Source organism: Anabrus simplex, chromosome 2 (assembly GCF_040414725.1).
Source record: "Anabrus simplex isolate iqAnaSimp1 chromosome 2, ASM4041472v1, whole genome shotgun sequence".
Taxonomy (NCBI): domain Eukaryota; kingdom Metazoa; phylum Arthropoda; class Insecta; order Orthoptera; family Tettigoniidae; genus Anabrus; species Anabrus simplex.
In genome coordinates, this window is record NC_090266.1 from 167193978 (window position 1) to 167206620 (window position 12643).

Consider the following 12643-nt stretch of genomic DNA (forward strand, 5'->3'; position numbering starts at 1 on the left):
CGGGCCTTTTCGCACAAAATCTCGGCATCATTATTGAACACTTCCTTAGCACTTTGTACCTGGAATAAAACTCACTACCGGGGTCGCAGGGATTCACAGCTCCTGGACCAAATACAACATTTCTAACTCTGAAATGTCATGAGGAATGTCATGTGGTACCGAAACGCTGTGCGAACTAGGGGATTCATCTCTCATTCAGGGTGAACGTCCTTACTACATCATGTCCTCTGGTCTACGAAGACCGACAATCTATTCCAAGAACCACCTCCATGTTCTTCAAGCACTAACCTATGGGTTACGCACACGAGGTGCATTTAAATTCAGAAATCTTATATCATCGTGCTCTTGCATTGGAAAGTTACGTTTGGCAATCAGCCACATTAACTTAATCTTGCTCTGACTAGAATTAGAGTGATCGGTCAATAATATGAATTGGAGGTTACTAAGCCTCAGTTAAGGGCCCAGGTGACTCATGAGGTATCCTGCGATGATTTTTAGTCAGTGCAGTCATGGAGAAGGTCTCGAGTTGGTTTAATGATATTTAGACTTACCATAATGCAGAAGACTAAACCGCGGTTGTTTATGGGACCGAATATCTGGACTTCCAGATCGTTGTTGTTATTGCTATTGTTCTATTATAAAGTTTTCGGACAGTGAGAAAACTACTTTACACAGAACACATCATTCGGAACTGTAACAGTTCAGAACAACACATTGATATTCACTCCATACGATGACCTCCGACCTCATCGCCTGAACTCTGGTACTATAACCTCCTGACAAAAGTGTCCCAGAATTACCTTGCTCAAACCAAATTCTAGCACAGACACATTCAATTTTAGACGTTTTGTTACACATTATTATGATTAGTGACATATATTTAATTGCAGGTTAACAAAAACTTTAAATTTCGCGTACAAAACTGGCTCTACGACAATTAAATATCGAAAAATGATATACAGAAAAATCCCTCTTCGCCATAGGATACGGAAATGACTATACGGTACATTTCACTGTTCTAACCGCAAAACACGTACAAAATATATTTTCAGGTATCTCTTGAGAAAAATTATAAATTCGACGTCTTCACCGGGAGGAAATCAAACGACAATATTTTAGTTTAACACAGTGATATGCTTACACAAGCATATCGCGTAAATGACCCATGAATCTTATTCGCTTTCAAAGAAAATCAGTTGAAAATGGGGAAAACGTTTACAGAATGAAACTTGAGGCAAAATCAGCCCCACACATGACGAAATATTAGCACGGCAAAATACACAGGAATACATGATATGAATTTTTAAGTTACAGACCTTGTTAAGCTCGTTTCAGCACCCATTTTCAATTCGCCAGCAGCCTTTGGTTCTTTAAAGTAGCATGATGGATACAGGATTATCCATTTTAAGTCTCCAACATGACCTACGATATCTTCTCCATTTATATTTCTTGACTTAACCTAAGAATCTGAAATACAAACTACATAACATAATAGAAAAAAATATAAAAGAATCTCAATTTGCTTTTCTCTTCTCTGTCAGTGTTGTCAAGAAATAGGTGTGTGAAAAAATTCTTAGAACATCCCATATGAGCTAAGAGTCAACCGGCCACCAATCAATCAATCAATCAATCAATCAATACTGATCTGCATTTAGGGCAGTCGCCCAGGTGGCAGATTCCCTATCTGTTGCTTTCCTAGCCCTTTCCGAAATGATTTCAAAGAAATTGGAAATTTATTGAACATCTCCCTTAAGTTATTCCAATCCCTAACTCCCCTTCCTATAAATGAATATTTGCCCCAGTTTGTCCTCTTGAATTCCAACTTTATCTTCATATTGTGATCTTTCCTACTTTTATAAACGCCATTCAAACCTATTCGTCTACTAATGTCATTCCACGCCATCTCCCCGCTGACAGCTCGGAACATACCACTTAGTCGAGCAGCTCTTCTTCTTTCTCTCAATTCTTCCCAACCCAAACATTGCAACATTTTTGTAACGCTACTCTTTTGTCGGAAATCACCCAGAACAAATCGAGCTGCTTTTCTTTGGATTTTTTCCAGTTCTTGAATCAGGTAATCCTGGTGAGGGTCCCATACACTGGAACCATACTCTAGTTGGGGTCTTACCAGAGACTTATATGCACTCTCCTTTACATCCTTACTACAACCCCTGAACACCCTCATAACCATGTGCAGAGATCGGTACCCTTTATTTACAATCCCATTTATGTGATTACCCCAGTGAAGATCTTTCCTTATATTAACACCTAGATACTTACAATGATCCCCAAAAGGAACTTTCACCCCATCAATGCAGTAATTAAAACTGAGAGGACTTTTCCTATTTGTGAAACTCACAACCTGACTTTTAGCCCCGTTTATCAACATACCATTGTCTGCTGTCCATCTCACAACATTTTCGAGGTCACGTTGCAGTTGCTCACAATCTTGTAACTTATTTATCACTCTATAGAGAATAACATCATCCGCAAAAAGCCTTACCTCTGATTCCACTCCTTTACTCATATCATTTATATATATAAGAAAACATAAAGGTCCGAAAACACTGCCCTGAGGAACTCCCCTCTCAACTATTACAGGGTCAGACAAAGCTTCGCCTATTCTAACTCTCTGAGATCTATTTTCTAGAAATATAGCAACCCATTCAGTCACTCTTTTGTCTAGTCCAATTGCACTCATTTTTGCCAGTAGTCTCCCATGATCCACCCTATCAAATGCTTTAGACATGTCAATCGCGATACAGTCCATTTGACCTCCAGAATCCAAGATATCTGCTATATCTTGCTGGAATCCTACAAGTTGAGCTTCAGTGGAATAACCTTTCCTAAAACCGAATTGCCTTCTATCGAACCAGTTATTAATTTCACAAACATGTCTAATAGAATCAGAAAAAATATCTTCCCAAAGCTTAAATACAATGCATGTCAAACTTACTGGCCTGTAATTTTCAGCTTTATGTCTATCACCCTTTCCTTTATACACAAGGGCTACTATAGCAACTCTCCATTCATCTGGTATAGCTCCTTCGACCAAACAATAATCAAATAAGTACTTCAGATATGGTACTATATTCCAACTCATTGTCTTTAGTATATCCCCAGAAATCTGATCAATTCCAGCCGCTCTTCTAGTTTTCAACTTTTGTATCTTATTGTAAATGTCATTGTTATCATATGTAAATTTTATTACTTCTTTGGCCTTAGTCTCTTCCTCTATCTCGACATTATCCTTGTAACCAACAATCTTTACATACTGCTGACTGAATACTTCCGCCTTTTGAAGATCCTCACATACACACTCCCCTTGTTCATTAATTATTCCTGGAATGTCCTCCTTGGATTCTGTTTCTGCCTTAAAATACCTATACATACCCTTCCATTTTTCACTAAAATTTGTATGACTGCCAATTATGCTTGCCATCATGTTATCCTTAGCTGCCTTCTTTGCTAGATTCAATTTTCTAGTAAGTTCCTTCAATTTCTCCTTACTTCCACAGCCATTTCTAACTCTATTTCTTTCCAGTCTGCACCTCCTTCTTAGTCTCTTTATTTCTCTATTATAATAAGGTGGGTCTTTACCATTCCTTACCACCCTTAAAGGTACAAACCTGTTTTCGCATTCCTCAACAATTTCTTTAAACCCATCCCAGAGTCTGTTTACATTTTTATTTACCGTTTTCCACCGATCATAGTTACTTTTTAGAAACTGCCTCATACCTGCTTTATCAGCCATATGGTACTGCCTAACAGTCCTACTTTTAAGACCTTCCTTTCTATCGCATTTATTTTTAACTACCACAAAAACAGCTTCATGTTCACTAATACCATCTATTACTTCAGTTTCCCTATAGAGCTCATCTGGTTTTATCAGCACCACATCCAGGATATTTTTCCCTCTGGTTGGTTCCATCACTTTCTGAATTAGCTGTCCTTCCCATATTAACTTATTTGCCATTTGTTGGTCATGCTTCCTGTCGTTCGCATTTCCTTCCCAATTGACATCTGGCAAATTCAGATCTCCCGCTACAAACACATTTCTTTCCATGTCGTTTCCCACATAGCTGACTATCCTATCAAATAATTCCGAATCTGCATCAGTGCTACCCTTTCCCGATCTGTACACTCCAAATATATCAAGTTGCCTATTATCTTTAGAAATCAGCCTTACACCTAGAATTTCATGTGTCTCATCTTTAACTTTTTCGTAGCTTACAAATTCTTCTTTCACCAGAATGAAAACTCCCCCTCCCACCTTTCCTATCCTATCTCTACGATACACACTCCAGTGCCGTGAGAAAATTCCTGCATCCTTTATATCATTTCTCAGCCATGATTCAAGTCCTATTACAATATCTGGTAAATATATATCTATTAAATTACTTAATTCTATTCCTTTCTTTACAATACTTCTACAGTTCAACACTAACAATTTTATGTCATCCCTACTTGATTTCCAGTTCCCTGTCCCCTTATCACCGCTCCCTAGGCCATCCCGTTTCCCTGAATGTACCTCCCTATTACCCTTCCAAACATATTTCCTAACTTATACGTACCACTGCGGTTTAAATGAAGGCCATCCGAGCGCAGATCCCTATCTCCTACCCACCCATTAGGATCTAGAAATCTCACTCCCAGTTTCCCACATACCCACTCCATAGTCTCATTTAAATCCCCAATCACCCTCCAGTCAGTATCCCTCCTACACAGTATTCCACTAATAACAATCTCCGCTTTCTTAAACTTCACCCGTGCTGCATTTACCAGATCCCACACATCTCCAACTATGTTGGTACTTATATCAGCTTGCCTTACGTTGTTGGTACCAACATGAAACACTACCACCTTCTCCTTCCCCTCCTCCCTCTCTTCTACTTTCCTCAACATCTGCCTCAACCTAATTCCTGGATAACATTCTACCCTGGTTCCCTTTCCTCCACACACTTTCCCCACGTGTCTAACGATGTAATCCCCCATGACCAGAGCCTCAACCCTACCCACCTCATTTGATCCCCTCCCCTCCTGGTCAGCCCTATCTTTCCTGATAGCTGCAGAAGCTACTTCCTCCTCCCTTTTCTCCTTCCCATGACCCTGTTCCACCTGTCTTTTCCTATCCTCTACTCTACATTTCCCTTTCCTACCTTTTCGCTTCCTCCTACTTCCATGCATCTCAGCAACAGTTCCCTGTCCCTCATCTTCCCTCTGTTGTTCTACCTGGAGTGACTCGTACCGATTTCGCACAGACACCTGTCCTGAATTCTGATCCTGAGTAGAGCCCTTGGCCTGCAATCTCCTTCCCCTTAGAACATTAGACCACCTGTCTTCTACAGCTCCTCCCTTTCCTTCCCCTCCCTCTTGTACACCTACTGTAACCTGTACGTTGTTTGAGGGAGTCCTATCTTCCTTCCTGTCTTCTGTGAGAATCCTAATTATCTCCCTCAAACTTTCCAACTCCTCCCTCATACCCCTCAATGCCTCACCACACCCACAATAAGTACATTCGCGCTCCTTAGCCATTCTTTACGGGGGGAAAATTTTAAATTAAAAAATAAAGTAACTTATTTGCAAAAAAATAAATGAACGGAGGGATATATTGTCTGGGATACTACACAACAATAAGGTAATTAATATACGACTACACTACAATACTACTTAGTCGTGCTCTATTTTTTTTAATCCTACAACCCCTAACAGGATAAAAACTGCTGTTAATTACTGAATATCGAAAGTAATACACAAGAACTACACAATTCCAAACTGCAATTAAGCCTATTCTAATTACAACAACAGTATTTTAGTGAGAGTTTCTACGGATACCTCTACTACACCAGTACTACACAAATATTTTACAATAATAAAATAATCACACTAAATTCTAATAGGATACTACTCGTATACTACTGTACAGTACACTACAGCAATTTTAAACTACTTTCAGACGTATCCTAATTACGATACCGGTACCGAACCGTATGTCACTAAACTGAGCACAACAGAAATGAAATTTGCAAGAACTACTGTACTCAAAGATTACCAACGAAGCTAAATGCTTAGACAAATTATTATTAGTATTACGGTCTAATAGATACACACGAAAGATAACACACGAATATAGCAGGCAAGAAACGGCACTATCTAAATGTACTGTATCTATACTACAATGTATCTGTACACTACACTACACTGCGTTTGGTTAAATGCTTAAGTATCGAGAGGATTGCCGTACACGAAGAAAAACACGAATATAACTGGCAAGATACTATACTGCTTTTAAGGCTACGAAACTGTTAAATTATATTAAGGCAACTGAATGTTGAACACCTCCAGAACGCCGGGAATTTGTGCGAAAAGGTCCGAAGAAGTTTGTCAGGACAGTGTGTTGAAACTACTACTACTATAAATGCTTCCATTCCCCACCCTGAAGGGGTGGGGCGGGCCACCTAGAGGGTTTCGCCCTCTCTCTGGCCAAGGGATGCGGGCGGGTTGGGGAGATGTGAGGGAAGAAGGAGGTGGATGAAGATGTGAAGAAGTGGGAGTTGGGAGAGGATTTGCGTCCTACCTAAGTGCTTTTGTACATAAGACTTTATTGAGATTTTAGTACAAGACATGTGCATATGACAGAGATATTAACAGTACAAAGCATAGATATAATGACTTATATGGGTGTGCTAGGGAGAAGATGCGATGCTAGGATGTGGTAGAATGAGGAGAAGTGAACAAAAGTAAGGAGAAGGGGGAGGATGTCAGGAGGAGGTGGAGGTACGTAAGGTGGTGGAGGTGGGACTGAAGATGAATGAAGATGAGGACGGGGCAGTGGAGCAGGAGGGTTAGGCCGGGGGCGACTGCGAAATGTAGGAAGACGGTGGAGGTTTTATGGGGGAGAATGGGAGGGTTCGACGCGATGATGGCGACCATAGATGTGTATGCTGCGAGCGATAAGGCGCTGGACGTCGGTAGAAGTTGGCAGTTTTATGCGTTCCAAGAAGGTAGGTCCGTCAGCGTTGTATATACGGAATGCCCGTCGTACCGGAAGGCCTGCCTGGCGAAGGTCTTGAGCGATGGTGGCAGACGCAATGCTGGGATCCAAGCCTCTGATGACACAGCTGTAAGTGGAGGAAGATGGCGGTGGCGTCGAAGGCGGCTGTACCACGGTCGCTGGAGGAGTGGTGGAAGATCCCTCGGCAGATGGCTGGGTCGATGAAGGGTGAGGTGGTAGATCAGTGGTGGGAAGGGTAGGGAGGGAAGTGATCAATAGGGAGGAAGGATGGGACGAAGTCGTGGTAGTAAGGGAATGGAGAGGAGAGATTTACGCAGAAGTGATGATGGTGGTGGTAGTGGTGATAGTAGGGACATGTAGGATGAATGAAAGAGTAACAGAGATGGGAACTGATACGGCGGTGGGCTTGGGAAGAGTGGTAGGGCGAGAAGACGTAGATAATGGCGATGAGGAAGACAGAGGAGCGGTTGGACAGCATGTGCTACAGGTTCTTCATGGGCGTCTTGACGGTGAGGTGGTGTAGGTATCACTTGATGGAGGCGGCGATTGATGAGCGCTCCCTGTTCTTGAACGGAGAGGCAGGCAGTAGCTGAGTTGAAGAGGAGGACATCCGGTGCAGGGTCGGAGCCGTGAAAGAGGCGTTGAACAAAGAAGACACCAGTTGGGCTGAGGTCAGCATAAATGTCCTCGTCCGAGAGAGCGAGAACAACGTCACAAACAACGCAGGAGTACATGACAGGGAACGGCTGTCCACCAACTTGGGGCCAGCCTATGCCTTGGCGACTCGGCGAGGTGCTGAGGTAAAGATGGTATGGCACTCCGGCCGAACAAAAAGTGTGAGGAATTGTGCGATGAGCGCGTCCTCTGCAATGGAAATGTGTCCTGTCTGTTGCCTGTTGTGCTTATGTGTTGAAAGATGGTGTGTAGCTCTAAGACAAGCAGATAACGCACTTCGAATACGAGTGTCAATTTATCGCCCGCACTCCTAGTTATTTATTTACAGTTACTGAACTTCTTAACGTTCACCCTGCCCACCTTCGCATAATATATATCACGCTTGCTGCGACACAGCCGTTACCGCCTGTTGAATATCGTAAGATTGTAGACAGTCGCCATTTCTCCTTAACAGGCTGAAAAAGCATTTTCACAGTCTAGCTTGTAATAAACATTTATGTCAATTATAACTGCCAAAACCGTGCTATTGTTCTCTCCTAGAGCTCTAACTCTTTGTAGTAAAAGTTACGAAATGCTTGTAGTAGGTGACAAGTCCCCGCGGTACAAATCGCTTAAATTCTAAGTCACGATTTCTGACTACACACTCGTAAACAAATCTCAGCAACACGGAGCTGCTCCCAAACCGGCGTGATGTCTCTCCGGAAACTTTCCTGAGTGTGACACCGAGGAACAAGGCCGCTCCGAGTATATGTGCGACTGGTTCCCACTCAAAATCTGTGGTGCAATCATTCCGAAATAATATCGTTTATTGATCTTCGAATTTCATTATCGTGATAGCACTCAAAGTACGCGGAAAATTCGGCCATTATGTATGCAAACTTCAAATCTCCAAAAGACGATGTTTTAGATCTATGAAGTTTGAGAGACATGCAATCTATATTTATATCCTGGCCAAATCAATCCACTCAAATCACCAGCTCCAATCGTGGGAATATGTTATTTCTTTACAAATACATCGCAACTGGGAAACATCCCGGTGGCAACGATCACTTACAGTAGTGTGATAATAAAGTAAAGTTAAAACATAATTACCCAACAACAACAACAACAAAACAACTACAAGAGTACCGCTCAACAAGTAATTCCATGGAAATAAAATATTGCTTGCTTCTGCTTGTTGTTTTAAGGGGCCTAACATCGAAGGTCATCGGCCCCAAAAATAAAATATTACAAGAAATATATTCTAAATCCAGCATCATCATGTATAAATTCACACATAACTTAATTATTTCCAGTGATTAACACTACGGCTTACTATACTATAGGTTGAGCTTAACATTACAACACCGTCATATACAAATTCACACGAACCTTACGTATTTCAAAAATTTTACACTATGACTTACAACAACAACAACAACAACAACAACAACAAGCAATACCCTGAAAAGTAAATATTACAAGAAATATTTCCCACTACTAGTTTAACATTCTAAATCCAGCATCATCATATGCAAATTCTAATACAACTGAAGTTTTTACAGTGCTTAGTACTAAGGCTTACTATACTATAGGTTGAGATTAAAATTACAACACCGCCATGCATTCACACCAAGGGCGGCGCGTGGTATTGTTGCAGGTTTGCACAACAATTTTACGCTTCATTGGTCGTCTTTTCTTCCTATTTTGCAGCTTAATAAACCTAACATGTACTCTAAAATGTGTTAAAACCAACCATCTTTTGTCGTTCGATGTACTAATGCTTCGTAATGGACCATTAAACTCCGCCATCTTCAAATCAAACTCAGGGGGTTGACTTTCCTACGCCAACTCTCTAGCGCACAGCGCGCCGCTATTTGGTTTCAGCAGGGACGAACCTAAGCCTGTATACAATGTATAGCATCAGGTAGCAAGCCCGCCAATGTCGGTCCTAGGGAGTTGCACGAGAACAGCAAGTCCCCTAACGAAAAACAATTTCAAATGTCCCCGTTAGATTGCACCACTCTGCAGAGATGACTTCATCCCTGCTTTCTCTCCTCTCGCAACGGTAATTTCTTTTCCACGCCACTAGGGTAAGCTGTACCGCACCATTAACAATGTTACCAACATTTGTATTTCATGGGCAATCATGACCATTTTTTAAACCGCGAAATTTGTTTTGAGGATATACTTTCGGAGGAAACGTTTCTTCATAAGCATAACTTCATGTTATACTTTTGTCGACCGTAAAGCGAGCTTTGTGACAACATTGTCACATGTTGATTGTTGATAAACGGCTGGACTATTGCGATTTGCGACATGGAGTTGTTGGTGTTACTGTAGACGTTATGTTTACATTTATCACGTGTAAGTCTTGGTGTGTTTTCAGGTGATTGAGTGTTTTGGTTGTAGATAGTTTGTCTGTGCGTTATTATTATAACTTATGGATTCTAGATTGTGAGTAAGAGTTCGTCACAAAGCTGCCGGTGTTAGTGTAGTTAGGTACGACTATTTGTTTGTGTCGTATCATGGCATTATCGGTCAAATCTATCACCTGTGGGTGTATTAGTATTTTGTTTTAACTGAATGTTTGGTTTGAAATATTAACTTTTCAAGGTGCAATCTCATGTGTAGCGGAGTGTGAGTGAAAATGAATACTAAAAGTAATTTACAAGTTAGAGAGTTTTTCCAGCTTTCTGATGAGGAGAAACTTACCGTAAAGACACTCGGAAAACCATTACCGGACGTAAATATTGTGCAGAATATTAATATTGGAAATAGACAGTTTAGGAGGGTGTTTAAAAGGGACATTTATACAAATAGTGATTGATTATGTGGTTGCGAACTTAAAAATGCGTTATTCTGCTTCCCGTGCTTGTTGTTTGGTTGGAAACCCGCGTGGACCAAAGTAGGAGTTACGGACATAAACCATTTAAGAACCAAAGTAAAGAAACATGAATCTTCAGCTGTTCACATTCAAAACTGTTTTAAGACTGACACTTTTTGGAACTGTTAACGTAGCTGCACAACTCGATAGTGCGTGTAGAAGGGAAATTGCGGAGTATAACGAAGAAGTTAGGCATAACAGATATGTGTTAAATATTTTAATGAACTGTATTCGTTTCTGCGGTTCTGTTGAACTGGCCTTGAGGGGGCACGATGAAACTGAATCATCATCAAACCCAGGTGTTTTCAGAGGATTAATTAATTTTAGCGCTGAATTGGATGCCGTGCTAAAAGGTCATTTGGAAAAGGCAACTGTTTTCAAAGGAACATCCAAAACAATTCAAAATGAACTTTTGAAAATTATGTTGGAGGTATTCCAGGAATAAATATCAAAACAAATAAGGGAATCAGAATTTTTAGCTATTATAGCTGATGAAACCAATGACATTTCCAATATATTCCAGATGGCTGTTGTGTACCGTTACGTAGTAAGAGGCAAACCAATAGAAAGGTTCTGGAGTTTCCTGTCTGTTGCAAAACATGACGCACGGACATTAGCTGAGTGTTTATTGGAAGAATTAAAGAAGCACAAAGTAAAAATGAAACTCCCCAAAATTTAATTGCACAGATATATGACGGGGCATCCGTTATGGCTGGTTCCTCTGGTGGGGTACAAGCTATTGTAAAAAAATCCTATCCCAACGCAGAATATGTGCATTGCTATGCCCATCAAGTTAATCTTGTAATGAGCAAGGCGGCATCAATCAACTGCAATGTGAAAGTATTTTTTTTAAGTTTGCAAGGAATTTGTGCATTCTTCTCCAACAGTCCACAGCGTATCGCGATACTTGATGAGGTAGTGAGGAAACGTTTGCCACGGGATTGCACTACTAGGTGGAATTTTCAATCACGATGCGTAAATACAGTTTATGACTGCAAGGAAGATCTTATTGAGTGTATGAACCAGATATTGGAAGGTGACTCTGTAATGAGTGAAACTACAATTTGTCAGGCTGGAATTCTTCCGTAAAATTATGCCACTAGTCGAAGTTCTCTTCGGTCAGCTACAACACGGAGACACTGATGCTGGTTCTGCACATAAGGCCGTTTCAGCATTTGAAGTAAACATCTCCAAAATCCGAGAAGAAATTGACTTCACGAGCGGTAATGAACCTACCGATTACTCAATGAAGAAAAAGAAATTGGACCAGACTGAATGGAAAAGAGAAGCAAAGGAATTGTGCGATGTGGTAATTTCCCAGGCTAAAAATCGGTTTAGCTTCTCAAGTCATCTTGTAGCACCATCATTGTTTCTTCCAGAGAAGTTCTCCTTGTACTGTTCTAAGTTCCCTGAAGGTACCTTACATACAGTGTGTTCAGTGTATACGTTTTTGGACAAACTAAAACTACGCCATGAACTATCGTCCATCTATTTAGCACAAGAATTCAGATCATTGTCGGCTGCTGTTAGTCTAGCAGAGTTTATAATAACCAACAACCTGGAGAAAACGTTCAGTGAGTGCTTGAAACTGTTGAAATTAATTCTTACAATCCTTATGACGTCTGTTGAAGCAGAAAGATGTTTTCCTACTTTGAATAGGATAAAAACTTTCTTAAGGAATTCTATGACCCAGGAAAGATTGTCGGCTTTGGCAATGATTTCTATAGAAAGAGTTCTGGTGATGGAAATCGCAGACTTCAATCAACGGGTGACTGACAAGTTTGCATCAATGAAAAACAGGAGGGCACATTTTCAATTCAAGTGAGGTAAGAATAACTGTAGTTATACTGTATAAATAGCCTATTATTTCCTGTGTTTTAATTGCTGGTTATATTTCAGTTTTAATAGGAATGCAGTTCATTACATAAGGATACTAGGGATTCTTGTTATTTCTGTAAGATTCTCATTTAAAATTGCAACATTGAAAATTTTGGTGCAACACCCAGCTTCAGATACCACCAGCCGCCACTGATTCACACGAACCTTAAGTATTTCAAAATGTTACATTATGACTTACAGTAGATTGA